Here is a 27,224-nt window from a genome sequence, read left to right on the forward strand (position 1 = left end):
AAAGTTTAAGGTTACGTAATACGCCGGTTTGTCTTTTATTATTTCCGTGGCACGGATATGCCATCAATCCTCGGGGAGTGTGGGAAAAATATGGAGATATTTAGAATCAAGTTCCGGTCAGGGTTTTTATGATTGTAAGTAAAGACCAACTTTTATATTTTGTTAATTTGAATCATGCATTCATCTACAACATCATAAAAGAAGATACAAGAAATTAATTTTTCTAATTAATAGGCCCCTATGTGAAGAAGATGTCGTCACACTCCTTAGCCCCTGACGTCACCTGCTTCACAGAGAAGGTACAATAAATTCATTTATGGTTTCTTCAATATTGAACCAGGGATAGATTGAATTAGAGAGTAGTCTGGGCACGCGTCCCGGACCCCCTTCCACGGGACGGAGAGATATGAAAGAAGAGACGGGTCATAGCGACAGAGGTTAAAAGGAATTACGTATTTTTCGCCGTCCCCGTCAGCAACGTCATCAAAACCTAGTTTAAGCGAACCAATAAGATAATTTAAAATTTCCTTACGTGTTGGAGGGAGGGGCTCTATACTGGGCTATGAGTCGGACTGAAGTAAATACTAACCGTTCTCCATTCCTACTTCTAAAATTAAATCTATCCCTGATTGTCCCAAATTACCAATAGACACATAGTATCATCAATATTCATTATTTTATGGGCTATTTCGAATAAAAAATAAACCACTCTAGCCTGGTTTAAATTCCATAAGAAAATAATGTAGATTTCTTGATATTATTAAATTTTTAACTTTTAAATTAATAAAAACATACTCCTCTGTAACCACAAAACTGTACGTTCAAAATATTCAAGGGATAATATAAGATATTCTTGATAATACTAGCTTTAGAAAAGGCGAGAGATTAGTAGTTAGTACAGTACATTGAAAAACACATCTAGGTTCGCTTAGCTTTCTTTAAGAATTAAAACTTAGGATTAACCTTGGAACGAATAACTCTTAAATGGGATAACATTCAAGATTGCAAAATATTATATAGGGTATACTCCTATATCGTCTTTTAAAGAAAGTTAAAAAAAAAAAAAAAACAACCTCCCCAAATAACAGCAAAAATATTTTTAAATATATATATGTCTTACATTTCCGAAGGTGATCTCAAAATATGTTATTTAAACGACGACGCCGACATAGTTTTAAAAATTAGTTAAAATAGGCCGGGGTTAACTGCCGGTATTTTAAAAATGGAGCCATGATGACAAAATTCAATTTTCAAAATCGATAAATTTTAATCACGGCGTTGGTTTCGATTTCGAACGATCGCAATTCGTCGTCGGCATTCAAAAATAAACTATTCAACCTTCGATTCTGAATTTTAAAATTTAATTAATTAATTTAGATCAATAACTAGCGGCAAAATTAAAATACCTTGGAATTTAATTGTAAAATGCTAATTTGTAATTATTATTATTGAAGCCAGCGTCACACATTAGGAAAGTTGTTCTACAAGTCCCAATTTTTGGAATTTTTAGTATAAAGAAAAGGATTACTAACATAACGCAAATATTCGCCAAAGATTCATCTACTCGCTAGAAGACGAAGATTGGGAATATCATAAGTTCATAAGATGTGCTGCATAAGTTTGTCACTGGTTAGTGAGAGCTTGTCATGAAGTGACGTAGGTGAAACGTCATAGATTCTCGTAAAGCGACGCCTGGTAAGGAGCTGTCAAAGGCTTAGTACAGACTAAATAGGAAGATGGACTGCAAAACCGCGTGTAGTCAATTCTCGCTTGTCGTTCTCGAACTAGATCGAGCTGTACGTCTCTAGCATTACGAAGTACATGTACTGTCATACTTATGCAACATCTTTACTAATAAAATTTTAACGTGTGACGCCAGCTTGAAAAAAACTAAATTCCAGTCCTGACCTATTTTCCCTTTAATTATATTTACTTAAACAAAACAACCTTTGAAAAATTTTAATCACCTTTCACTTAATTAGATATAATTTTTAATAATACGGTTGCTAATTGAGATACTCAAAAGGGTAGGTTTTAAAGATTGGGAGCGAGGATTGTTATTTTAAATATTAACATATTAAACTGACCTTTAACCTAAATATGATAAAGGGGGTTTCCCACGAACGTCTAGAAACGTCATTCATTGTCTAAAAGATTACTCAGACAGTATAAGGGTGTAATCGAATATTCGAACCATTCTTAAGGCATTACGTTGTTGCGTACGTGTTCCGTTGGTTCTTCAATGGAGTCTATAACTCAATTGTCTACGACTTCATGAGGTAATCTCCAACTCCACCCAATTATTCTAGAATTTAACCAGTTTATACCTAAAACCCCAAAATCCCGCCCTAGTCTTATTGACTCACAAAATGCATTATTAATTTTCGCATAATTACGAACAATTTCAAGGTATTAAAGGTTAACACCTTACAATATATTTCCATATTCATTTTAAATTACTTCGCACTAAATTTGAGGCTAATTTATGTTTAATACATTTAAACAACCTATTTTCGTTGGAATATGTTTCTGGAATTTCTAAAATAATAAAAAAAAAAAAATCAGAGTCAAGAACTCATATAAGAATTCAGAACTTAGAAAGATAGAAAAGTGCCGTTAATTCAAGTTTTTTCGAACTGCATAATTTGGGCCTAATAATTTAAGCTTACTTCTAACCAACCTATATTCGTTGGAATATCGTTCTGGAATTTCTAAAAACCAAAATCAGAGCCAAGAACCCATATAAGAATTGAGAACGTTAAAAGATAGAAAATGGCCGTTAATTCAAGTTTTTTCGAAATGCATAATTTGGGCCTAATAATTCAAGCTTACTTCTAACCAACCTATATACATTGGAATATCGTACGAGATTGTCTAAGATCAGAATCAAGAACCCACAGAAGACATGAGAACATTCAAAGCGAGAGAGAGAAAATTGGGCTGTATTGATCTCAAGTTTTTCACAAACTATTCATACATTACCACCATATTGGCAAAAAGGGGCTAATGGAAACCAAAAAAGGATATTAAAACGTTCTCAGATATTAAATTGGTTCTTGAAATAATGTAAATAATCTAGGCGTGGTCACCAATAAGCTAAAAGCTAAAATAAAAGACGAAATTCCTGGATTAGGTTGGTATAGATAGACACGTGTTGTTATTTATACTAAAAGAAAAAAAACTTAATAATTTTACTTATATGACCTAATAACATTTTGCTACTTCGATTAAGTTGTATGTCCACAAGTGTTTTAAGTTTTTAACATATTTTTTCAAAACCCAGGTTAATCGCTAAATGATACGGAAAAATAATTTTAATTTTCGATGGGATTTATACTTTGAAACGTATTATACTGACTACACCTGACTGGTTCGGTTAACATTTTTTTATTACAAAAAAAGAAATATAAAAAACATTAAACTAAATCGTGAAAACTGTATCTGAAATTATGGCATAATTTTGATATCAAAAATCCGTTAGTAAAAGAATAACAATAAAAATAAAAATAATAATGACTATACCCCTATAAAGGGTATTTTAATATAAAATTATATTTAGAAATATTTTTCTATATAGCCTTGCATTCTTTAAATTACATTTTATTAAAAATACGTCGTGATTAAAAGCTCAAACGAAATATTTAGTGAATGTAATTAAATACCAATTCTATTGTAAGGTTTCGCACGGCGCGACTTTGAACTAAATTGGTAGTTTTGTTTTTCTTTGTTAATACCATTGTAATTATCGATAATTAGTTTTTATTTAAGGAAAATTAAATACTATTTAAATTAAACGCCTTATTGTCAAGGTATTGCGTGCCAATGTCGTTTTTAGAAACGAAGAACACTTTTCTAAAGTCAGGGGTAACATAGAGTCTGTTGTGTGGATGTGACTTAAACTTTGGTGGACTGGTAACATTAAAACGCTATCTATTGTCTTTGTAGTCCACATACCGGATGTTCTGAATAACCCTTTGTCAAGCAGTCGATACTGCTCCCCCTTTTGTCAAGCAGTCCATACTGCTCCCCCCTTTGTCAAGCAGACCATACTGCTCCCCCCTTTGTCAAGCAGACCATACTGCTCCCCCCTTTGTCAAGCAGACCATACTGCTCCCCCCTTTGTCAAGCAGACCATACTGCTCCCCCCTTTGTCAAGCAGACCATACTGCTCCCCCCTTTGTCAAGCAGACCATACTGCTCCCCCCTTTGTCAAGCAGACCATACTGCTCCCCCCTTTGTCAAGCAGACCATACTGCTCCCCCTTTGTCAAGCAGACGATACTGCTCCCCCATTGCCAAGCAGACCATACTGTTCCCCCCTTTGTCAAGCAGACGATACTGCTAAGGTTCAATTCTTAGCCGTTCTACCATTGCTTAAGAATCCATGATCGTGTAGAAATAATGTTAAGTATTAAAAGCACATGATACTCCTCGAACACCAGTCTACTTTCTTTCATTTGAATATTTTTACATAAACCGGTGTAAAACACACGTTTTATATTCTTCATATAAATTATTTTTCTTTTTTGAAAATTAAACAGCAGTCAAACAAACTGGTTTTATAACTATAATTTCCGCTGGAAACCTCGTAGAAATTTTAAGCCAGAACACTTATTTCCTGATTTGAGAAAGAGCTTAGGGTAAAATATTTAAAAAAAAATGTCTAGGAGTTGGTGGGTGACTAAACGGTATAACCTTAAGTATTAAATTTTCTTTAAAAATAAAAAATATATATAAATTATAGGAAAGGAATTTGAAATACTCTCTCTTTCTCCTTGACTTAATGAATTTTCAATGGGCGTTTTAGGAAGTACGACATTATGTAGGCGATACAGACAGGTAGTGGCACCGCTAGAGCTAAATTATTATTGTATTAACAATCACAAGTTCATAAGCTACGTCCCGTAAGTTTGTCACTAGTTACAAACTGGAGCTTGTCATAGATTCTTGTAAAGCGACGCCAGGTGAGGCGCTGTAAAAGGCTTAGTACAGACTAAATAGGGGGAGATGGACTGCAGTCAATTCTCGCGTCGTTCTCGAACTACCTCGAGCTGTAAGTCTATTATTAGCATTATAAAGTATAGGTAGGGTCATACTTATGGAACATATCTTATAAACTTATGTAACAATCAATACATTGTACATTAGTACATTTTCAATAGCCACGACGACCTGTCTTTTAAACGTAAGCCTCTAACACTCGTCAAAACTTTTAAAATGCGGTTTCCATAATTCGCTTCATTGAAGTGTTTAAATACCCTACAAAACTTCACGCGAATTTCTCGCATTTTTAAAGTAAAAAAATGTAGTTTTTTTAATTTGTTAAATAAAAGTTTTACACGTTTTTCTGGAATTTAATTGTATCTACAGAAAAAATAATATTGATAATGGGTTTAGTTTAGTTAAGTTTGAAAAAAAAAACCACGCCTGATTCCAGAAAAACGACTTTCGTTAAGTTTGCCTTTTATTAATATCGAATATGAAGTTAAAAACCTTGAAGCATCTCACTTAAATATCAGAAAGGCTTTATCATTTTTCGTCGAAACTTATATTTAACGTATATTTGTGCCGTGACGTCATGAGAGACCCACGAGTCGTTAAGTATGTGTGGCCAATTTTTAAATAAAATGTTTAACATAACAATAAGATTATTTTTGACGTTTCAAACTTGTCTTCTTTGCCAAAAACTACGTTAGAGACGTTTTACCGGTCCGCGGTATATTTACTTATCTACATATACTAGTTAAATTCCTCGGTAAAATTATAATGATTAAATTAAAAATAAAGAAATAAAAATGTGGTTTGAAAGTAGTTGACCTCGATTAAAAATAATGATTAGAATTTCATTTTCTTTTTTAATTTAATTTGAAAATGCATTCCTAGATGAAACTTGGATCATTGGATGGTTAGTTTTAATCATATACGGATTCCTTAATACTTCATAAATAATTAAAACATTAAATTTAATTTAACTTAATATAAGCAAATTTTATCCTATCTTAAGATTATGGTATCGATATGAGGTTAATAAATAAATAAATAAATATTAATGGCTAAACCGTCCTAAATAAATTGGAAAAATAAAAAAACCTATTTACTAGCTTCTTCCAAGTTCTAAAGTTATTGAATAATTTAAATATTATTTATCTTTGCTAATAAATTTGTTTTAAAAGAAGTTTGTTGAACCCCGAATATTGCATAAAATATGGGTTGAATTTCAAGAAAACTAACCGACTTTGCGTGGCTTTTTAAAACTAACCAATAACCAATGGAAATGTATCACGAAAAAAATCGATTCATTTGGATTTAGGCCCCTACTGATGTTCTTTCTCCAAATCGATTTTTTACAGAATAAAAGAAAGAAAGGTGTTTCTCTCAAGAAAATTTTTCAAAAGAGAGCTAATCGCGATTTTACGCATGGTTTAAATTGTAAAGCTTTTTTGTTTTGTTTTTTCTTCAAAGAAAATCTTTACTAAACCCTTGAAAATTCATCCATGCCTTTAAAAACAATAGTTCTATATAACTAAAAGACGACAGAGCCATTTTCGGTGCTATTTTAAGACCTCAAGGATCATTATAATAATAAAAATGACACTTTAGAAAAACACCACCGATTTAAGAAAAAAAAAGAAGAAGATTAGGAATTTTTCTTTAAAATCTAGGCGTTCGAAAATTATTTTTTTTTAAAAAAAGACGATTCCAAAAAAAAAAAAATATTTAAGTACTTAAAAGAGGGGTGGGGGTGTTAATGCTAAGCCTAAATTAAACTTTCACTGACGGTAACCTCTTTCATTTTAAGGTGTCAAAAAAAAAGTAAAAAGGTATTTTTACAATCTACTATAATTTTAAAGAAAAGGTAGGCTATCTTAATTTCGTTTTATATTTTTAAAACCCGTTATCTTGAAAATTTTTTCTCTCTCTCTTTAGGGTTAAGGATATTAAGACGACTAAATTCCAAATTTAGGGTGATGTCCCAAAAATTTCGTTTTCAATAAAACAAGAAAGATTGCGACTAGGTAATATTAAAGGCTACGTGTGTAAGAGTAATTCTATAAAAAGTGTCAAACTTCTTGATTACATATGACTAATTCATATATAGATTAGCGTAGTGGCAGAGAAAATGGCTCCAATTAAGCTAGTTCATATATTAATTAGCCTATTCTTCAAATCAAACCCTAACAATAGCGTAAAGGTCTTAGGATAATATATCATGAAACGTTGTCGCGATTAACAAGTTGAACAGTTCGAACGCGAAATTAATCAATCAATCATAGAAAAACTACTATAATTGTACCAAATCTTTTATTACAAATAGAACCTTTTCAAACGGAAGTGGGTTGCAGTATCGTCTGCTTCAAATATGGTCCAGACGGATCTTTGATTGATATGTGGCGCCAAAGACATTAAATATAGGGCTTCAAAGTTACCAGTCCATAAAGAAAATTCTTCTATTTGAACCCATATCTAACGTCTTTGGCTTCACATACCAATCAACGTTCCATCTCAAGACACCAAGGTACCCAAACACGAGACTCAATTTTACCCCAGACGTTTTAAAAGGATCTACACGAGCTCGATACCTTCTTAAGAAACCCACATACAATCACACTCAAGGCCACGTAAAACCCCGTTAAACCGTTAAGCTACGTTGTAGTTATACAACGACATAGGTAGATAATAAAATATGACAGCCCTTGGGAGGGTTTAAAGTCACCATTCTTTAAATAAACTGGTCACCACCAACCGCAGAAACTAACTCAATCTAACTGGGGACTATAGTCAAAGCCTAGATAACCATTATACATCCATTCCTACGTTATCAGTTATCTTTAATTAAAATTCGTAGTTGGTTTCTTGAATCGCCTTTTTTATACAAGATTTTTCCTGAAGATGATATCGTGATTAAAATTAAACCTTATTTTGACCCAAGAACTTAAAAAGGGGGATGTTTTAAAACTGGTAAAACTAGATAAAGATTAAAGTTGTTTTCAATTTTAAAATAACTCAAAATTAAAAGATAAAAGAAGGCTAGGAATAAATTTTTGAGAAGTCGGTGAAATACCTAAAAATTAATTTACATAAATATTTCATGATCACGTGAGATTATAAGAAAAATGTTTGAAACGATGTATAAATTCTGGTTGAAAACTTTCACCAGTTAAAATATTAAATTCAAAAATTATTTCTTAGCTTTCACTAAAACATTTTAATGTTCTTTTAACAATTATTATGGATTCATTTGAACTCGGTATACAGGGTGTTTCTGATAAGTCTGCCATAAATTAAGGGGTATGTTCTTTGGGCGATTTTGAGTCGAAAATGCAACTTCTATCTCCATTTTGCCACAAGGGACACTATTTTCAAGTTATGTTCGGAGTATTTTACGGATAACCCTTTAAATTTAATTAAGAAACTGATTTCTAATTTAATTAAGGGGTCATCTCTAAAACACTATCAAATCATAATTCGAAAACAGTGTCCCTTGTGGCAAAATGTCATAGAAGTTACATTTTCGACTCAAAATCACCCAAAGAACATCCCCTTAATTTCTAATAGACTTAACAGATCCACCCTTTATACTTAAACTTAATTAAAAATTAAATCACCAAATATAATATAATAAGAAACATACTAAAAATTAAAAGTCAAGAACAGAAATCAGGCGTTTAAAATTCCATGCAAGGAAAGAATAGCATAAATAGCATAACTAGAGGCCCACTACATTAATAATCTTATATTACCTTTTAATTGGCGGTGTACGGTGCCTCCAGTAACAGAAAATAAGAGAGAGTGGCAAAAATGTCTTTTAAAAATATTTAAGAGAAGTGTTCTACTCCACAGACAGAATGGAAATGCCAAAATTTAATCGAGCTGCAAATTATGGACCTACTAGGAAAGGAAGCTTGTCTCACTCGCTCTCATTCTAACCCTCCCTCCCCCCTTTTACCTCTCTTTTCTTGGAGGTAAAACTGGCTAAAAAGGTAAAGATAAAGATAAAAAAATACTTCTGAATAATCTTTTATAACAGGGGTGAAATATTTGGCGCGAATTTTGGGAGGGTGGAAACGTATACGAATCATTGGCGGTGGTTTTTGTCCAACTGGCTTTTTCGAAAAGTTAGTAATAAACCACCCAAAAGTGGTTCCACGAGTAGTCGTAACAAAAATGTGGGTCAGACCCCCAGTACCGACCCCTACGTTTGATTTTTATGTATTCCTTTAAAGGTAGCATGAAAGTCCAATTTGTGAATGATTAGGATGTGTTAAGACTTAAAATAGGCCTAAATTATGAGTTCTTAAGCCTAATTATGACTAAACCAGCTAAGCCTATTTCTAAGAGCAGGACTTACGAAATTAAATGTTAAATTTTGATTGGTTTAATTTGCAGAGAGTGTGACATTTTCAAATTGATATTGTTAAGTCTAATTTAACCTTATTCTAAACCTAATTCTTACAGTAGGGGTCCACTAAGTCTAAATGATGCCATAGCTTTAAAGACATGATGTTAAGACTTAAAAATAGCATTAACTTTTAAGTTAAAGTTGCTAAATCTAATTACCCCTAATGAAAATATCTATAGCAGTTAAGCCTAATTCTTAAAGTAAGCCCTAAATGATACCATTGGTTTAACTTGCGAAAAAAGGGGTTGACATTTTCAAGTTGATATGGTAGGGGTCCAGTAGGTCTAAATAATGCCATTTTGAGAGTTTTCTAACCTAAAACACTTCCGGCATTCGTAAGCAAGTATAATTTGCTAAGCCTATCATTTAAAGCCATCATTTAAACCTATTTTAAAGTGCTTTTTAAAACCGCTCATTCACGACACCTTTAAAAAGATAAATAATAAACTACTACGGGTTTTACAAAACCACCCCATTTACTATAGAAGAGGCCTAACTTAACTTTACAAACGAGAGTGGGAAACAGAAAAAAAGCAAAAACCGGGGAAAGTTAGTCATTTGACAGACGTCATCAGAACAACCAACCGTCATTAAATTTTGCCGTCATTCTTGACACCAAATTCCTAAGCCTAACTGATTAAAATCAATAATCACACTAATAACGTAGCGCATACTAAACTAATAACTCATTTCAATGACGAATTTCAAAAAAGAAAAATTAAAAATTCAACCTAGTAATACATAAATCTGACTGGCCTTGCAAAAAAGAAGGAAAAACCGACACAAATTTATTATTTTTTTTTTTTAAAACTTTAAAACCTCACCTGCTAAAATTACTTCATCCTCTTCAGAAACCGCAATAAAAAAGGGGCACCTGCTATTAATGTTAGATGCGAATGATTCACGCTACTTTAATTAATCAAATTTAATGGCGAATTAAACCTGACTGCGGCCTTTTCTTCTCAAAAACAAAAAAAGAGGCAGTAGTTAGTCTTAACAATGAAATTCTATTTTGTTTTAAAAATAAAACAATGAGTTACGAAATTTCAGGGACTTTAGCCTATTTAGGGGGACTTATGAAAGGGTAAGCTTTAAAAGGAATAAATATAATAAAATATTAAACAATAGAATCTTGTTTATAAAAAAAAAATTTAAAATCTCGCAACGAACAAACTATTTGGGTCTGAATTTATTTTTTTAATTTTAATTAAAGCCCCGTGAATCTAGAACTTTATTTATATGGAATTTCATTATTAAGAAAGGGCACCCTTTATAATTTTCTCGTAGATCATAATGAAACCAAGGGAGTAAGGGTGCTTTGACTCTATATATTTTATAAGATCCCTTATAATCTTCTTCAGACTAATAAAAAACAAAACCAAAACAAAAAAAAAAAAACACTGCATTCCACTGCCTTCAAATTCCCCAGTGTAGGTGCTTGGTTGTTACCTAAGCCTAAAATATATATAAAAGGTCTATTATCAGATGGATAGAAGGATTTTTCTTCTTAAGTGCTAATTTTTTTTTCATCCATAGTTAATGAGTTTCTTTACATTAAAGTTATGTAAGAAGCGTGACGTCAGGGTTAATTTTCGAATCTTCCAGTTCAACAGCGCTGCTTTTATATTTGGGAGGTTGTTATTAGGTATTAATGCGCCTGTCTCAACTTTGGTTTAATAATATAAAATATAAAAATAATATAATATAATTTATACGCAGGGTGTTTCTGATAAGTTTGCCATAAATTAAGGGGGATGTTCTTTGGGCGATTTTGAGTCGAAAATGTAACTTCTATCTCCATTTTGCCACAAGGGACACTGTTTTCGAGTTATGATTTGAGTGCTTTAGGTATGACCCCTTAATTAACTTAGAAATCATTGTCTTTCAGTTTCTTAATTAAATTTAAGGGGTCATCCGTAAAATACTCCAATCTTAACATGAAAACAGTGGCCCGCCCGGAGAGCAAAATGTCGTGGAACTTTTTCGACTCAAAATCGATTTCCCAAAGAACATCCCACTTAATTTATGGCAGACACATCAGAAACACTCTATATAATAAATAAATAATATTATAAATAATATCATAAATATAATATAACATGTAATATCATAAATATAATATAACATGTAATATCATAAATATAATATAACATGTAATATCATAAATATAATATAACATGTAATATCATAAATATAACATATAATATCATAAATATAACATATAATATCATATATATAACATATAATATCATATATATAACATATAATATCATATATATAACATATAATATCATAAATATAACATATAATATCATAAATATAACATATAATATCATAAATATAACATATAATATCATAAATATAACATAATATCATAAATATAACATATAATATCATAAATATAACATATAATATCATAAATATAACATATAATATCATAAATATAACATATAATATCATAAATATAACATATAATATCATAAATATAACATATAATATCATAAATATAACATATAATATCATAAATATAACATATAATATCATAAATATAACATATAATATCATAAATATAACATATAATATCATAAATATAACATATAATATCATAAATATAACATATAATATCATAAATATAACATATAATATCATAAATATAACATATAATATCACAAATATAATAGTTAATATAACATTCTAAATATTTTCATATAACTACAGATATTACTCTCATTTCAAAACTGACCGCTGAAGAAAAATAAAGAGCAAAGGACAAATACTAAGAAATGAAGGGATGGCGATGAAATACATACCTTTCTGTACAAAATTTGACGAAACGTGTTTGATAAAAACAACGCAAAGGGCTAGAGTTTAAATTGCCTGAAGGTATTAAAAAAAAAAGAATCCCAGACAATATAGTTTGAAGTCACAATAAGGGGAAGATGTTCAAAAAACCCTCTTGGCATATTAAAGCCCATGCAGATGCAATATTGGAATGTTGCTTTAAAATAAAAAATAAAATTTTTTAAGATCTTCCCGTCAGCGTCAGCCTAAGGCAATTTAAATAACTAAACTTTCTCTTTCTTTCTTTCTTTAAAGTTACCAAGTGAGATTTTTTAGTTTTCTTCATGCGCTCATCTTCAAAAAACAAAAAAAAAAACAAGAAGGTAAAACAGGTATAATAACTAGGGGGAACATCAAAATAAAATTAGGCCTAAATTCTGAACACAACAATACACTTATTACTAACCTAAAACATGTTGCCAAATAAAAACAATAACACGTATTAATACAAGTCATTTTTAGTAGATAATAGATTAAGCTCATGGTCACCTAGCCTAAAATTATAAGTCTCAATATATATATAATATAATCAAGAAACTAAATAAATTCAAAGGCTTAAAGATGTAAAATTCGTGCTAGACGTCTTTTAAAACTATATATTAAGACCAGTTTCGGCATGAGCTTTATAATAATAATTGTGAAAAGGATGAGTACAGGCCGTCACGTGGTTTAAAATCGGCGTAAAAAAATATAAAAATCCTTTACCAAAATGATAAGCTATTTATAGGCGTGAAAACAAGGAGGATTGATACCAATTACAACGGGAGACTACATGGTACTACCAAGAAGTGATATCTAGTTTATTAAGGAGAAGGTATAAGATGCCTATGAATTCGCGCGCCATAGTCCCAGTCCCCCTTTCAAAATACAAGAGGGGACGTAAAAGGAGGCCGGGCTATTTCGTAGCCTCTCCTCAGTCGGAAAATACGTAATTTTCGTCATTCGCGTCGGGCTGATGTGAGTTTTCAACTCCGGACCTACGTTTGGACTGCAGATAAAGCTAGAAATGTGGAGAATTTATACCTTCTCCCTAATAAACTAGATATCACTTCTTGGTCCTACACTTTGATCGCCAGGTAGCCTGACCTCCTGGTGTAAATTGTATCAATCCTCCTAGCCTCAAAACTATGTATTATAATAATAATAATTCTGTAAATGATGAGTAGAAGCAGGGAAAACCCGGCTACGAAACGGATGTAAAGTGGTTTAAAATCAGCGTAAAAAAAATATGAAAATTTCTTTACCAAAATGGTATAAAGTTACAATCTATTTATAGGCGTAAAAATAAACGTTTAAATTCAAATTATTCTACAAACGTTTTGTACAGTACGTTATATTCTACTAAATATGTTTTAAAGCCGTAGTATAGAATGGTCACAGCTGGAAATTCTTTCTTGCACGTTTTGTCGTCCGTCGCGCTTCAAAATTTGGTGGCACGCTTAATTGAACGGGTGTGTGTTTGGGGGAAGTAGAGGGAAATGGAATTACAAACTTCCGATAAATTTAATTAAAGCGTAACCGGTTCCGGTTTTAACGTAATCGTTTCCAAATTTTTCATTTTTAGGTACAAGGTTGGTTAGATTATATTGGTAGTAGGTAGAGGGGGGAAAACCCGATTTAGGAACGTGTTGGACGAAAGGAAGTAAATATTGTAAAGGAAATTCAATATAATTTCATTATATTTACAAATAGTTACTTAAAATATTGTTTGGGAGTTTTGGTGTAATATAAGCAACTTTCATTTAAAGAAAAAATACACCTTTTCGCACCCCGTTACCAGAGTTAATCTTATACGTATTAAGAAAGTTCTTTGTTTGTTTTAATGTTTGTTCTTTCTTTATGCACCAGCACAATTCGTTAATTTCCGAAACTGCATGGTTTATATCAGTAACACTAGGGGGAAGGTTAATTAGACGTGGTTTGGTTCAGTTCTTCTCAAGGTTGGTACCGAGGCGAACTCCTAAACGTGAATCTTGTAAAGAACGTTCTATTCAGTTCTTTAATTAAGTATCGTTTTATTAAATTTGAAAGTTGTAGGTAAACAATGATGGTTTTTAACAATAACATCATGCGCTTATTTCATACGAGTGGATCCAAGTGTTTTAGTAGCTTCTCGGGTACAGTACCTTCAAAATTTCATAAAACTTTTATGGAAAACCCTAGAGTTACTTTATCGCGCATCCTTCTGCGCATTACAGAGTAAAGTATTTCCAGTTGTATGTATGTAGAATTTTCATTATCCTGACAAAGTAACGTTTTCAACAACGATACGAAATGAGTTACATGTTCCAATGCAAAACAGGAATAATAATACCATAAGTTCACAAGATATGTTCCATAAGTTTGTCCCTGGTTACTGAAAGCTTGTCATCAAGTGACGTTGGTCACAGATTCTCGTAAAGCGACGCCTGGTGAGGTGCTGTCAAAGGCTTAGTACAGACTAAATATGAAAATGGACTGCAAAACCGCGCGTAGCCAATACTCGCTATAGTCGTTCTCGAACTAACTCGAACAGTAAGTATCTAGCATTATGAAGTATAGGAAGTGTCATACTTATGGAAAGCCCATTATAAACCTCTGATAAACTCCCCTATAGAATAGAGTATCCCTGATTTCGATATCAGTTCAATATTATACTTTATAGGCCTACACCTTTCAAATTTTTATTTTCAATCCAATACGATATAAAGATATCATAGCAAACAATTATATTTTTTCGATTGAAGTTATTTTTACAAATAAAATATCGATTTCCAATCTAAGTATGATGTATTTTCCACGTAACTTCAATTGCATAAAGGCGTACTCTTAAGAATAACAGTGATTACAGAGAATCGAGTAAGAAGAGGGTCGTTGTCCCAGTTGACGTCGTCTATCTTTATTTTTGTCTTTATTTTTATATTAATATAAATCCCATTTTCCTATAAATAAATCGTTCCTACAACCCCACTAAGCCTTGTCAAATACACAATATTCTTTCAGTATCCAGCGTGGTACAGATAAAAAACGTCATTGCGAGAAAAATTAAAATCATAAACACGAATTTTTTCCCCAATACTAAAAACCGCGGATAAATATTTTGAGGGAAACTATACAGAGAGAGTCTCGGTGAGAAAATATGGGGAGAACTTAAGATGGCTCCCCCCACTTTCCGTCGAAATGGCGGGGAAAATTATGGAGTAGAAAATGGGTGAGAATGTGGACAACAAAGACACTATATATGGCTTCAATCAAAAGGACTTTGTTGGTGGACTGGTAACTTCAAAGTCAATCTAACGTCTTTGGATCTATAAATCGGATGTTCCGACCAAGAAGCGATATCTAGTTTACTAGGGAAAGGTATAAATTCACCACATTTCTAGCTTTAACTCCAGTCCAAACGTAGGTCCGGAGTTAATCCCCGCCTCTAAATTACAACCAGCATCTCATTGGTTCTTGAAAACTCACGTCAGCGCGACGCGAATGACGAAAATTACGTATTTTCCGACTGAGGAGAGGCGAAACAGCCCGGCCTCCGTTTACGTCCCCCCTTGTATTTTGAAAGGAGGACTGGGACTATGGCGCGCGAATACTTAGGCATCTTATATCTTCTCCCTAGTAAACTAGATATCACTGCTTGTTCCGACTTAATCCTATATCAAGGTTTATTAAAAAAAAATAGGTAATCTGTTTTTCTTCTATAAAGACAGACAGCACAGAGCGGCAGGAGAACTGCCCGATTACTTCCGATAAAATATCCCTCCTATAGTCTCCCTGATATTTTTGGCGCCATTTCCTAACATTTCCCGCGTCTCTAGTAAAGTAAGTTTCTTTTGATCCGTATCACTCTGTTTCTACCTACTTTTACCACGTGTATTATTTCCCTCAGTCCATCTAGTTTCTCGCTTCTTTGGTACAAAAAAAAGAAGAAAACGTTGTTGGCGACAGAAGGGCGTTAAAAATCACCACCACCAAAAGAGAGAGAGGAGGAGGAGGTGGTGGGATGTTAAAAATGATGAAAAATTGTCAGCACACGCCAGTAGTTTTTTCCCACAAAAGATAGGTATAACTATACTTTAAAGTTTTGGCGGAACGATACGCCACGCAACATCGAATATCTTGGTCTATAGCTTCCGAAAGTTTTGGACAAAAAAAAACTGAACTGACCGAGAATAAAACGTTTGATTTTACGTATAGTATATAGGAACCATTTAACAAAAATAAAAAAAGTATTTTTTCCCGCGATGTTGATACATTTTCCCGCCCAAATTTCGCGTGTTTTTTTCTGGGTTTATAAGAAACATTTTATAAATAAATTTGATTCGATTAACTGTGCGTTTGTTTCTGCCTAAAAGGTATATATAGCTGATATATTTATTACTATAGTTAAGCTACCCGGCATTTCCCGGGTGTTTTAAGCTACGGAGTCTAAACCGTGAAGAGTTTCTGGTCTATGTAGACACATTAAACACTGAATAGCCTTGGGATCCACAAGTATGAAATATCTACACGATTATGTTTTTTAATCAATTAAATAAACTTATTGACAACTTTCAATATCAATAAAACGATATTTTAATTAGGGGTTATTCACAACGAATGTAACGGGCGAGGGGCTGTCAGACTCCATATACACCGATTACGGATTAGGTATATAATCACTTCAAGGGCAGGTTTTTAAAGACTACGCTTAACCATACAGTCAAAGGTACAACCGTGTGCACCGATTACACCGTGTGACCGGCCCCTCGGTTACGGGTTTAGAATAGGATATTCTTAACAAGCTTAATGTCTATGAGTTCACCATTGTCCCAACCTTGAGTCTGAACTCAACCACCAAACCAATTCTAATAAACCTTCCCCAGTGTCACTGATATCAACCATTCAGTTTGGTCAAATCAAATTCGGAAATTAACGAATTGTAACTAAGCATAAAGAACGAACAAACAAACAAACCACTTCCTCAAACATATAATAACATTATTGCTTAATTTCAATTAATCAAATATTAAACTAAATAACTTTCAAAGGTTAGGGCCTCCTACGGGGGAATAAACTCTTTGGCACACGTATCGATGCCAAACAAACAAACAGGATCGTATATTTTTAAAACAATCGATGAAAAAGAACCAAGTCGCGATAAAAATAAATAAATCGGCCTACGAAGGGGGTGGGTGGAAAGATAATAATAAATCGTGGCTCGTACAACCTTGATCCCAAACGATTTTACAGAAATGGCGGGGAGAAAGAAATAAATGCGCAGAAAGAAAAATGAGTATCGACCACTACTAAAACTTTAGCAATTCGTATCCACTTGACTGACTGATAAGAGTATAAAACAAATTGAATAAATATAACTAAATGCCGGTGTTAATCAAGTGTCGATTATCAATTCACTCATTCATCCATTCACATTCTAGAGACACCCATTTAAAATAGATTCAAATTCCCTGACTTTTCCACGACGTTTTCCGTGACCTTTTTCTACGATTTTCGTTGATAACTTTTAAGGCCCAATTATTATTTTTCGAAAGATAAGCAGGTGTGATACATTGAAGTAAACAATTTCGTTAAAATCGCATTTTATGAATATTTAACGTAAACCATTGCGGAGTCGCTTCACGACTTAGGCGTCTGGTCAAACATGATCTCGCTATAAAACCGCGTTTAAAACGTCACGCAGGTATATGGTTCAACAGCGGATATTTTAGCAACTTTAACCAAACTCTATGACTTTGCTGAAATTCTAGTAGTTCCCTGATCTTTGTGACACATTTTGAAATTCCCTGACTTTTACAGGTTTTCCTTGACCTTTCCAGGTTTTCCCTGACCTGGGGCAACCCTATTTATGGTAACTACCAACATACCAACGGTAAACATTTGCAATTCACGGCACAACCCTCTCCAAAATTTAACACCGATCTTAAAAAACCAATAAAACAATATATCAATAGAGTTCGATCCCAAAATAGAATCGATAAGTGAAAACAAGTCTATAAATAAAGTAAAAAAAAAACTTAAAAATAAATGACATAATTTATGATGATATTTTTATTATTTAAATTTCTAATAGATCTGATGCAAAAGCCTTAGCCAATGGAGACAGAAGACAAGAGTCAACAGTAAACAAGGCGGTATACCGAACGAACACTGCAAAATATTTCACTAATGAAGCTATCCATCCATCCATAATTCTTAAATAAGGAAAAGAGGACGATTCATTAGCGAAAGACAAATTCGCTAATATTCGTATGCATTTAAATGAAGCCTTTAGTGATGAAGCAGCTTGCTTTTAGTTAAAGATAATATTAAATAAAAGTGGGCCAGACAAATGGAGATCGGGGTGCTGGGCGGTCTTTGATGCCGGTATGGTCATAAGTTTATAAGATACGTTCCATAAGTATGACACTACCTATACAAGTTAGTAATGCTAGAGCATGGTTCATACAACTTTTGGAAAATAAATTTCCCTGAGATTTTCAGGTTTTTCCCCATATACTTCCCTGAGTTTTCCAGGTTTTTCCTGTATTAGGAGTATCCTATGGTGCAAATGTTAACGAATAAGGGGGAGAGGCAAATAGGACTATAACATACTCAAAGGGGATCCCCGTATCTCTAGTAGAACCAGAGTTTTGAGCCTCCAAAGTTTAGCGTAATGTTAATTACTCGGCCCCTGTTTGACGCAAATTTCCCTGATTTCCCTGAATTTTACTAAAAATTCTAAATTCCCCTGAGTTTTCCCTTGAGGTTTTTGTCAACTATTTATTTCCCTGATTTTTCCTGGTTTTTATGAACCTTGGTTACAGCTCGAGCTAGTTCGAGAACAACGCCAGAATTGACTACACTCGGTTAGTTTTGCAGTCCATCTTAATTCCTATTTAGTCTATACTAAGCCTTTGACAGCGTCTCACCAAGCGTCTTCGCTTTACCTCGAATCTATGACCTACGTCACTCCATGACAAGCTCCAGTTTGTAACCAGTGACAAACTTATGGCCAACATATCTCACGAACTTATGGTATGGTACATATACAAAAGAAAAACGAAGAAAATCCTTTGATGCGCGGGCGAAAATCTTCTCAAGAGATAAAACGAAATTATCTTTCGCGGGTTTCCATCCCTCTACTGTCTTGACTCCCTGCAACCCATTACTCTTTCCGTACATCGTTCGAGCTCATCTCTACCATTACCGGTTAGGCAAGGGTAATATTATCACTGGCTTACTGGGTTCGTAAAAATCAAGCTGAGAATACTATGGTAATACTTAAGTCTCCAGTAATTTTCATAAAGAGAGGGTGAAACCTTCCTGGTTAATTTGTTCTCAACAAAAATAAATGGTATCTATTTTCAAAGATGGTTTCCATTGAAGGGATTATCGGTTCCAGAGAGAAATCTTTATCATTGCATCGGCCTATTGTTGTCAAAATCCAAACCCCGAACAGTCATTTAGAAGGACTTTCACGTAGGAACCCCATGCAGGAACATTTAGTTAGAGTCCCTGGGGCCTCAGGTCCTTACAAAAATCTGCCAGCATGGGCTCCCCTGCCATTCATTCATTCATAAAGATGCCATGAACTACCTTTTCAATAATGAAAGCTAACTAACTCTTCCTTGGGTCTATCTATAGCCACTTTAGTCTAGACGATGTTGGAGTTGGACCAATACAACATACAACCTGTTCCCCTCCCCAAGAAAATAGACCTTTTAAGGACATCAATGGTCAGACTAGTATCACGGTGCCAGTGATTCACAATTAAGAATGAACGAAAAATAAAATTGGACATGAATTGGACCATCAACTTTAGTCTTTAAGCAAAATGGTGGTAGGATGATGACCCCTTAACTAAATTAGCAATGTCTTTCAGTTTCTTAAGGGGTCATCCTTAAAACATAACTTGTAAACGCGGTGCTTACGTCATAGCAGTTATATTTTCGACTGAAAAATCGGACATAAAACCCACCCTACCATACTTTTGGGAACACTCTGCATATCAACGCATTGCAAACTAGGGATGGACCGGGTAATATTCCGGCTAGACAGATGATGATAATGTACGGATGTGGCGGAGTAATGAACGGCATGGCAACCCAACAACTAGCCTATCCAGGTCTTTTCTTGATTAGCCATCGAGCAGGCTAGAGAGAGGGGTCGCAGGTGCTAGTCTGACAGCCTGGGTTTGTTTATTAGTCTCCATTTTCCCCTTTTTACCCATCCCTACATCCCAGTTCTCTTTTGGGATAGTGGTATGAGTGAAGGTTCATTAGGAATCCCACAGAGACGACGATGATAGGCCAATATGTACCTAACTAATGTACATGTACTTTCACCCTCTAAGAGTGGCCAGATTCACTCCCCTATCGCTGGCCGTTCCTGTCTGGTAGGATAAATTTTGTTTAAATTGAGGTTGGGAGGAATAATAATTTTCACTTTCTCATGAGGAGACTATGCCATCTATCTAAGACTATCATTAAGTTCTGGCAGTGGATTTTAATTATTAACTAATTACGGACGGTAGGGTGTGTAATTACCATTTTCAGTATCCGATATTAAAATATTTAAACTACCGGAACAACTATATGGCTATAGAGAAGATTATTTTTAATAATTTAAAATTAGAGTGAGAGATTATAGATAATAAAATTGTTCTAATAATTTAAATTAAATTAAATTAGAGAGGTACGCCAAATTAAAATCAGATAACTCGGAAGATTTCAAGATAGGGTTATGTATTCGGGAAGGGTAAATCTTATTTTTCCATTAAAGATAAGAATATAGAGGTAGTTCCATTAGTTCTATATGTAGGAATCCTTATGAAAATTTAATACCCAATGCTTGTTTCATAATGCCTCTAACATTACATAAAAAAAACTTGTCCAATGATTTAACACAGTCTTCTAGCATAAACCACAATTATTTTTATCGATATGAATACAATATATCTCCCCATGAATATGGTTGCTAGATTAAGGCTAAGTTCAGGCTAGGGTTTGGTAGATTAAGGCTAAGTTCAGGCTAGGGTTTGGTAGATTAAGGCTAAGTTCAGGCTAGGGTTTGGTAGATTAAGGCTAAGTTCAGGCTAGGGTTTGGTAGATTAAGGCTAAGTTCAGGCTAGGGTTTGGTAGATTAAGGCTAAGTTCAGGCTAGGGTTTGGTAGATTAAGGCTAAGTTCAGGCTAGGGTTTGGTAGATTAAGGCTAAGTTCAGGCTAGGGTTTGGTAGATTAAGGCTAAGTTCAGGCTAGGGTTTGGTAGATTAAGGCTAAGTTCAGGCTAGGGTTTGGTAGATTAAGGCTAAGTTCAGGCTAGGGTTTGGTAGATTAAGGCTAAATTCAGGCTAGGGTTTGGTAGATTAAGGCTAAATTCAGGCTAGGGTTTGGTAGATTAAGGCTAAATTCAGGCTAGGGTTTGGTAGATTAAGGCTAAATTCAGGCTAGGGTTTGGTAGATTAAGGCTAAATTCAGGCTCGAGTTTGGTAGAATAAGGCTAAATTCAGGGTCGGGTTTGTAGATTTGGGGCTAAGTTTAGGCTCGTGTTTGTAGATTAAGGCTAAGTTTAGACTTGGGTTGTTAAAAGACTACGTTAAGGCCCGAATCGGGTTCGTTTAAGACTAAGTTGAGGCCCGAATCGGGTTCGTTTAAGACTAAGTTTAGGCCCGAATCGGGTTCGTTTAAGACTAAGTTGAGGCCCGAATCGGGTTCGTTTAAGACTAAGTTGAGGGCCGAATCGGGTTGGTAGACTAAGACTAAGTTTAGAGCGGCTAGGGTTGGTTATTCTCTACAAAAATGAATTTATTCTTGGGTATCAGAACAGGCCTGGGGAAGCAACATAAAAAATGGAAACCATTAAAAAGGGACGAGGGATGTTCTAGTCTAACTGCAAACAATGATAGTTACTCCCAAAATCGATCGAGAGCGGAGCTATAGTAGAATTCATTCTTAGAAACGGGTGCGCTAACACAAAGAAAAAACGCCAGTAATTGACCCTTCTAAGGTTGGAAAACGTGGTTACTGGCACATAGCAACTATAGGAAGCCCGCAAAAAAAGAAAAAGAGAAAGAGCGACCCGTGAAGTTCTTTTTATATCCTTAATTGTTAGACTCTTTTCCTAGGCCGAACCACACTCCCACATTGCTTCCGAATTCATGAAGGGTGTATGAAAAACGTTCCTAGATACATAGGGGTAGGGGGCCCCTAAGTTACTATGGGTGCTCAGTGACGTGGGCGGATCTTTAGATCGTTTTCGCGCTTCACGGCGCTTGAAAGATTTCCTTCCTCGAGAAGCTCCGAGCTATTTGACATTCGTATATATATACGGTTCCGACTTCTAGTTCCATATTAAAAGAGAACTTCCGGTTCTATGGCCTCTAAATTTTTCAACAGATAAGAATCGTTTCTGGGTAACGGTGTAACACTTTGTTTGTTTGTGTGTGTTTGTTTGCTTGCTTATAACGCCTCGAAGAATCCAGTAAACTATTAGAAACGCTAGTCCTATTTATTATCGAATCGAGGGTTTCTACGATTCAGGATAATTTGGTATCTGTCGACTTGGGGATATGGTTTTACGTACAGAATAGGGTATTAAGTCTAAATTTAGGTCTACTTCCAGGGTTACAGAACAAGTATTCCATTAGATTGCAAAAACGTTTTTGGAAGCGCGAACAGAAGTAAAGTTAGATCAGGGAATATATACCGAATAGATCTGATCATTACAGGCTATTCTTAGTACACGTCATTCAGTGACATCCGTTCCGTTCTGGCCCATGGGATCGGATATATACGTATCTTTATATTGGTCCAACAAGAATCGATAATTCTCCGGAAGAATAACGGTTTTTTTTTTCGTTCTCCTATCTGGAAATGTGTCTTTTTGTTCAAACAAAATCCTTCCGAAGATTTTCTTGCGTATATATATATTTTGTTTGAATACGTATTCTAATGTAGTTCACCCATAGTTTTCTATAGATACAAAACTAAGCGCTACGCGAAATATCTTAGTAAAGAAGGAAAACTAAGGAAAGTCGAAGAAATTTCCTTGGAATGTCCTATACTTTTACTTTTTGGGGTAGATAATGTTTACGCAGATGTCATCTTATTGCCATTTCCCGTGGCTTTATTTTGCCAAGATCTAATTTTCTACAGTGTCGATTTTTGGTTGCTTTAACGCCACAGCAAGAAGCGATATCTAGTTTATTAGGGAGAAGGTATAAGATGCCTAAGTATTCGCGCGTCATAGTCCCAGTCCCCCTTTCAAAATACAAGGGTGAGGTAAAAGGAGGCCGGGCTATTTTGCCTCTCCTCAGTCGGAAAATACGTAATCATTCGCGTCGCGCTGACGTGAGTTTTCAAGCACCAGTGAGATGCTGGTTGTAATTCAGAGGCGAGGATTAACTCCGGACCTACGTTTGTTATATCAAGAAGCGATATCTAGTTTACTAGGGAGAGGGTATAAGTAGCCCAAGTATTCTCGCGCCATAGTCCCAGTCCCCCTTTCAAAATACAAGGGGGGGGGGAGCGTAAAAGGAGGCCGAGCTATTTCACCTCTCCTCAGTCGGGGAATACGTAATTTTCGTCATTCGCGTCGCGCTGACGTGAGTTTTCAAGAACCAATGAGATGCTGGTTTTAATTTAGAGGCGGGGGGATTAACTCCGGACCTACGTTACGTTTGGACTGGAGATAAAGCTAGAAATCTGGCGAATTTATACCTTCTCCCTAATAAACTAGATATCGCTTCTTGGCCATAGTTCAAGAAATAATACGCGTGATCAATACCTCTTGACTTTTACACGCTATACCCAGATTGATTTTCGCCATGCGGGAGCGGGACTTTGGTTTACGGACAAATGATTTTGTGACGCATTAGTAACTTGTTAGAAATTTCTATTTTTGCTGTTGGTTACTACTTTTTTCGAGCAAATTATTGGTTGGGAACTCTCAAGCGGGGGTTAGTTTTTTTCTTAACAACGCCTCTATGATTGTCTATCGATTAATTCGGCGCCAATAGAGTACAATAGGGACCGATTTATTGGTTGCTGCCAATGGATTTATTCTTAGCGTCAACTCGGGGACAATAGTTCTAACAATAAAACCACGGGGAAAATTGCCCAAGTGTCGATATAAACTTTAACCCTTGTCTTTTCTTAAGCCTAACTATAATAATAAGAAATAGGCCTAATGGGACAGTTTCTGTTAGGCGTTCTACTCACTCTGTCATTCCTTAGGCCTAACTAACAGAATTAGGCTTAAATAGAACAGTAGTTGTCAGCTAAATTGCAATATGAATAAACAAGAGTTTGTACAACTTTTGGGAAACCGATTTCCCTGACACTTATAGGTTTTTTGCCAAGCATTTCCCTGAACTTTCAAGGTGCAAGGCCACCTAATAACCGCAAAAGTGGTCTTTTTATGGAGTAATAACAACGGGAGTGGTTTTTAAGTTGAGCAAACTTACTCAAACCTCACAAACTTCCCGAAATTTAACTAAAAATTATAAATTTCCACGAATATTTTTGTCATTTGACATTTCCACGTTTGTATGCACGCTGAATAAACATCTTTCCATTAACCCTAACTATCAAGAATTAGGCTTAAAAGAAGTCCTTATGCGCGAAAAATAGGCCTAAAAGAACCGTACTCGCCAGGTCTAAATTTGCAAACGCAATTTCTTTGAAGTCAAGTTTTATCAACACTCAATGACACAAGACACAAGTACTGAAAAATCGAATATCAAGTGTTCCAAAAAGGAGCGAGAAACTTAAAAAAAAAGACACGATCGCTTTTTCAAAGAATAAAACTTTTTATCCTACTCCATAATCGTTGGGCCGTTGCCGCGACAAAAAGCAAAAAGAAAAGAGCCTTATTAAAACTTTCGGTGCTCGAAGTAACCTAACAATCCCCCCAAAAAGCAGAAAACTTTTCTGGTAGACAAAAGGGACCGCTAATGAAGTCGCCGATGAACAAGTACCCAGAAAGAAAGCGTACCGCACTCAATTCTTATATAACTTTTAGCACCTCTTTCAAATAGTTGGAAACAATTCATTAACAGAATGTTCGGCGCCCTATTAGCCCTGATCAAACTACCAGAAAAAGAAAGCGAACCACTAGAATTTGACCTAACCACAAGGGAAAGGTTTTCCCAACCCGCAGAAGCTTAAAAACACACAAAGGCTTAAGAGATCGACATAATCAATTGAGGATGGTTTTTCTTTTGATTTTCCTCTCATTACTACTGGTGCCTATTATACGTTTCTATAATTAGTTTTTTATAAAAAGGCTTAGCAAAGTCGCCTTTAAAAACATTGAACTGATTCCCACGCGCGCAAAATAAACACCGTTTAATATAGTAGACAAGTTTAGGCTTAAATCTATTTGATAAGCCTTGGTTTAAATCGATTTTTCGACGGCAAAAAGAAGAATATTTGGGTTGAAATCTGATTTTTTTTTTTGGAGCAAGGTTTGCTAGCTCATTTCTGTCCAAGCTAACCGATAGAGATGGGGATAAGGATAGGGAACTATCCGATAATGAAAGTTTATCCGTTACGATGGGAGAGCTGAGCACTGGTTATTATTTCTACCATGGGGCTTTCTCTCCAAAGAGGAAGTTAGTTTTTAGGGGCTAAATGTAAAAGAACAAGAGATCCTCTTACCATTTTCCCCAATTTTTGGGGTACTTCGTCCTCCATAGCCCCTTGTGTTCTAGCTACGCTGCAAGAGTGGATTTTCAAGCCTGATTAGTAACCCTTGACTCTAGGCTCAATCTGAGAGGGAAAAACCGAAAAAAAAAGAGGCGGAAATATTGTTATAAGAACGATTCTGGGGATAGCAGGAGGGTTTTACTCTATCTAAAATGTATCAGAGAAACGTGATGGAAGTTTGATCTTACTTTTATTATTATTTCCTCAGGCGTGTGGGGGTCGATATTATAGCCAAGGCTTAAGGCCTACTTCTCTTACCCTCGATCAATTTTGCTATGGTGGTGGTAGAAAACGCCTGGCAGAATATTAGTTTGAAAAATAGACCGAGATGATTCTTAGGAAGAGACTGGAATAGAAAAGAGAAAAGAACCGAATTAGCCATCGTAAATCTAATAGACTTTTTATATCCTGCTAGACTAGGCCTAACAACATACTTTCTCAATCTCGTACTGTTGACTTATAAGGGCACGTTTCCGCCTTCCTAAAAATGTCAGTGGCATCTTTCGAACGTGTAACGTCTCATCCAAATGAATTGCTACTAGACAGAACAGAGACTCGTGTGGTCGTGGGAGGGTATCTTTGAGCGTTCCAACGATGGATGAATGTTTTAAGAAGTATTTCCTGACGCGAAACGTACCTTTCTTTGTTGGGTGAAAGATGTTCGCGCGCCAAAATTCGTTGAGAGATCGACGGGGTCATACTCACGAGTGTCGTCTGCTATCAAGCAACATTATGATGTCAAGACGCATGTCCGTTTTGTATTCTGAAATGTGACGTGGAAAAATACAATTATTAATAATATCTAACTTTAATTAAGAATGTATTAAATAAATTACCTTTTTCTTATACTATCATATAAGCATTATTAGGCTTAGCTGGGGCCTGCACTTGAATCTCGACAATGCACCCATCAAAGCCGTTTTGTTTCACATTGTTCCACAAGCAAAGGTCATCCGCTACCCCTACCTAACTCTCAGCTTAGGTGGTAAAACAAAGTGTGCCTTTCTTGGGAACACTACAATGTGAATACTTTAATATACCACTGTCCGCAATGACAAAGGTTATAAACAAACCAGTATCTTCTCGGAACAGTGGATAAAGGTTATCTGAAACCCATACCATACCAAACATATAACTAGCTTATGTGGTAGAAAAACATGTGGTAAAAAAACGTGTGCTTTTCTAGGGAAACTTCAGTAGGAACCCTTTTTATGTACCACTGTCCGCACTGCAGGGGCGAGCCAACATTTTCTACTGGAGCAGGGGGCAAAATGGTTGCCTAAAGTTAAAGTTCATAGGGTAGAATTTGAGAGGGG

General features: G+C 34.9%; 1 protein-coding gene across 2 annotated transcripts in view; it reads right to left on the bottom strand.

Moving 5' to 3' along the window:
• The window catches only part of LOC149717276 (uncharacterized), a 32,292-nt gene extending 5,277 nt beyond the window's left edge, over positions 1-27,015 (bottom strand). Inside the window, exons 1-4 of one of the 2 annotated variants that reach the window (XM_089837511.1) lie at positions 26,745-27,015; positions 26,343-26,671; positions 26,097-26,254; positions 25,861-25,971 (exon numbers count right to left, since the gene is read on the bottom strand). The gene's annotated coding sequence lies outside the window, so the exon portion shown is untranslated. Of the gene's footprint in view, positions 1-8,740; positions 8,871-25,860; positions 25,972-26,096; positions 26,255-26,342; positions 26,672-26,744 lie in introns of those variants that run through there. The other variant, XM_089837512.1, reaches the window with a different exon arrangement.
• Positions 27,016-27,224: the final 209 nt, after the last annotated feature.

This window comes from Phalangium opilio, unplaced genomic scaffold, assembly GCF_054372755.1.
Source record: "Phalangium opilio isolate 3A_F unplaced genomic scaffold, DU_Popi_V2 ptg000003l_1, whole genome shotgun sequence".
NCBI classification, from domain to species: domain Eukaryota; kingdom Metazoa; phylum Arthropoda; class Arachnida; order Opiliones; family Phalangiidae; genus Phalangium; species Phalangium opilio.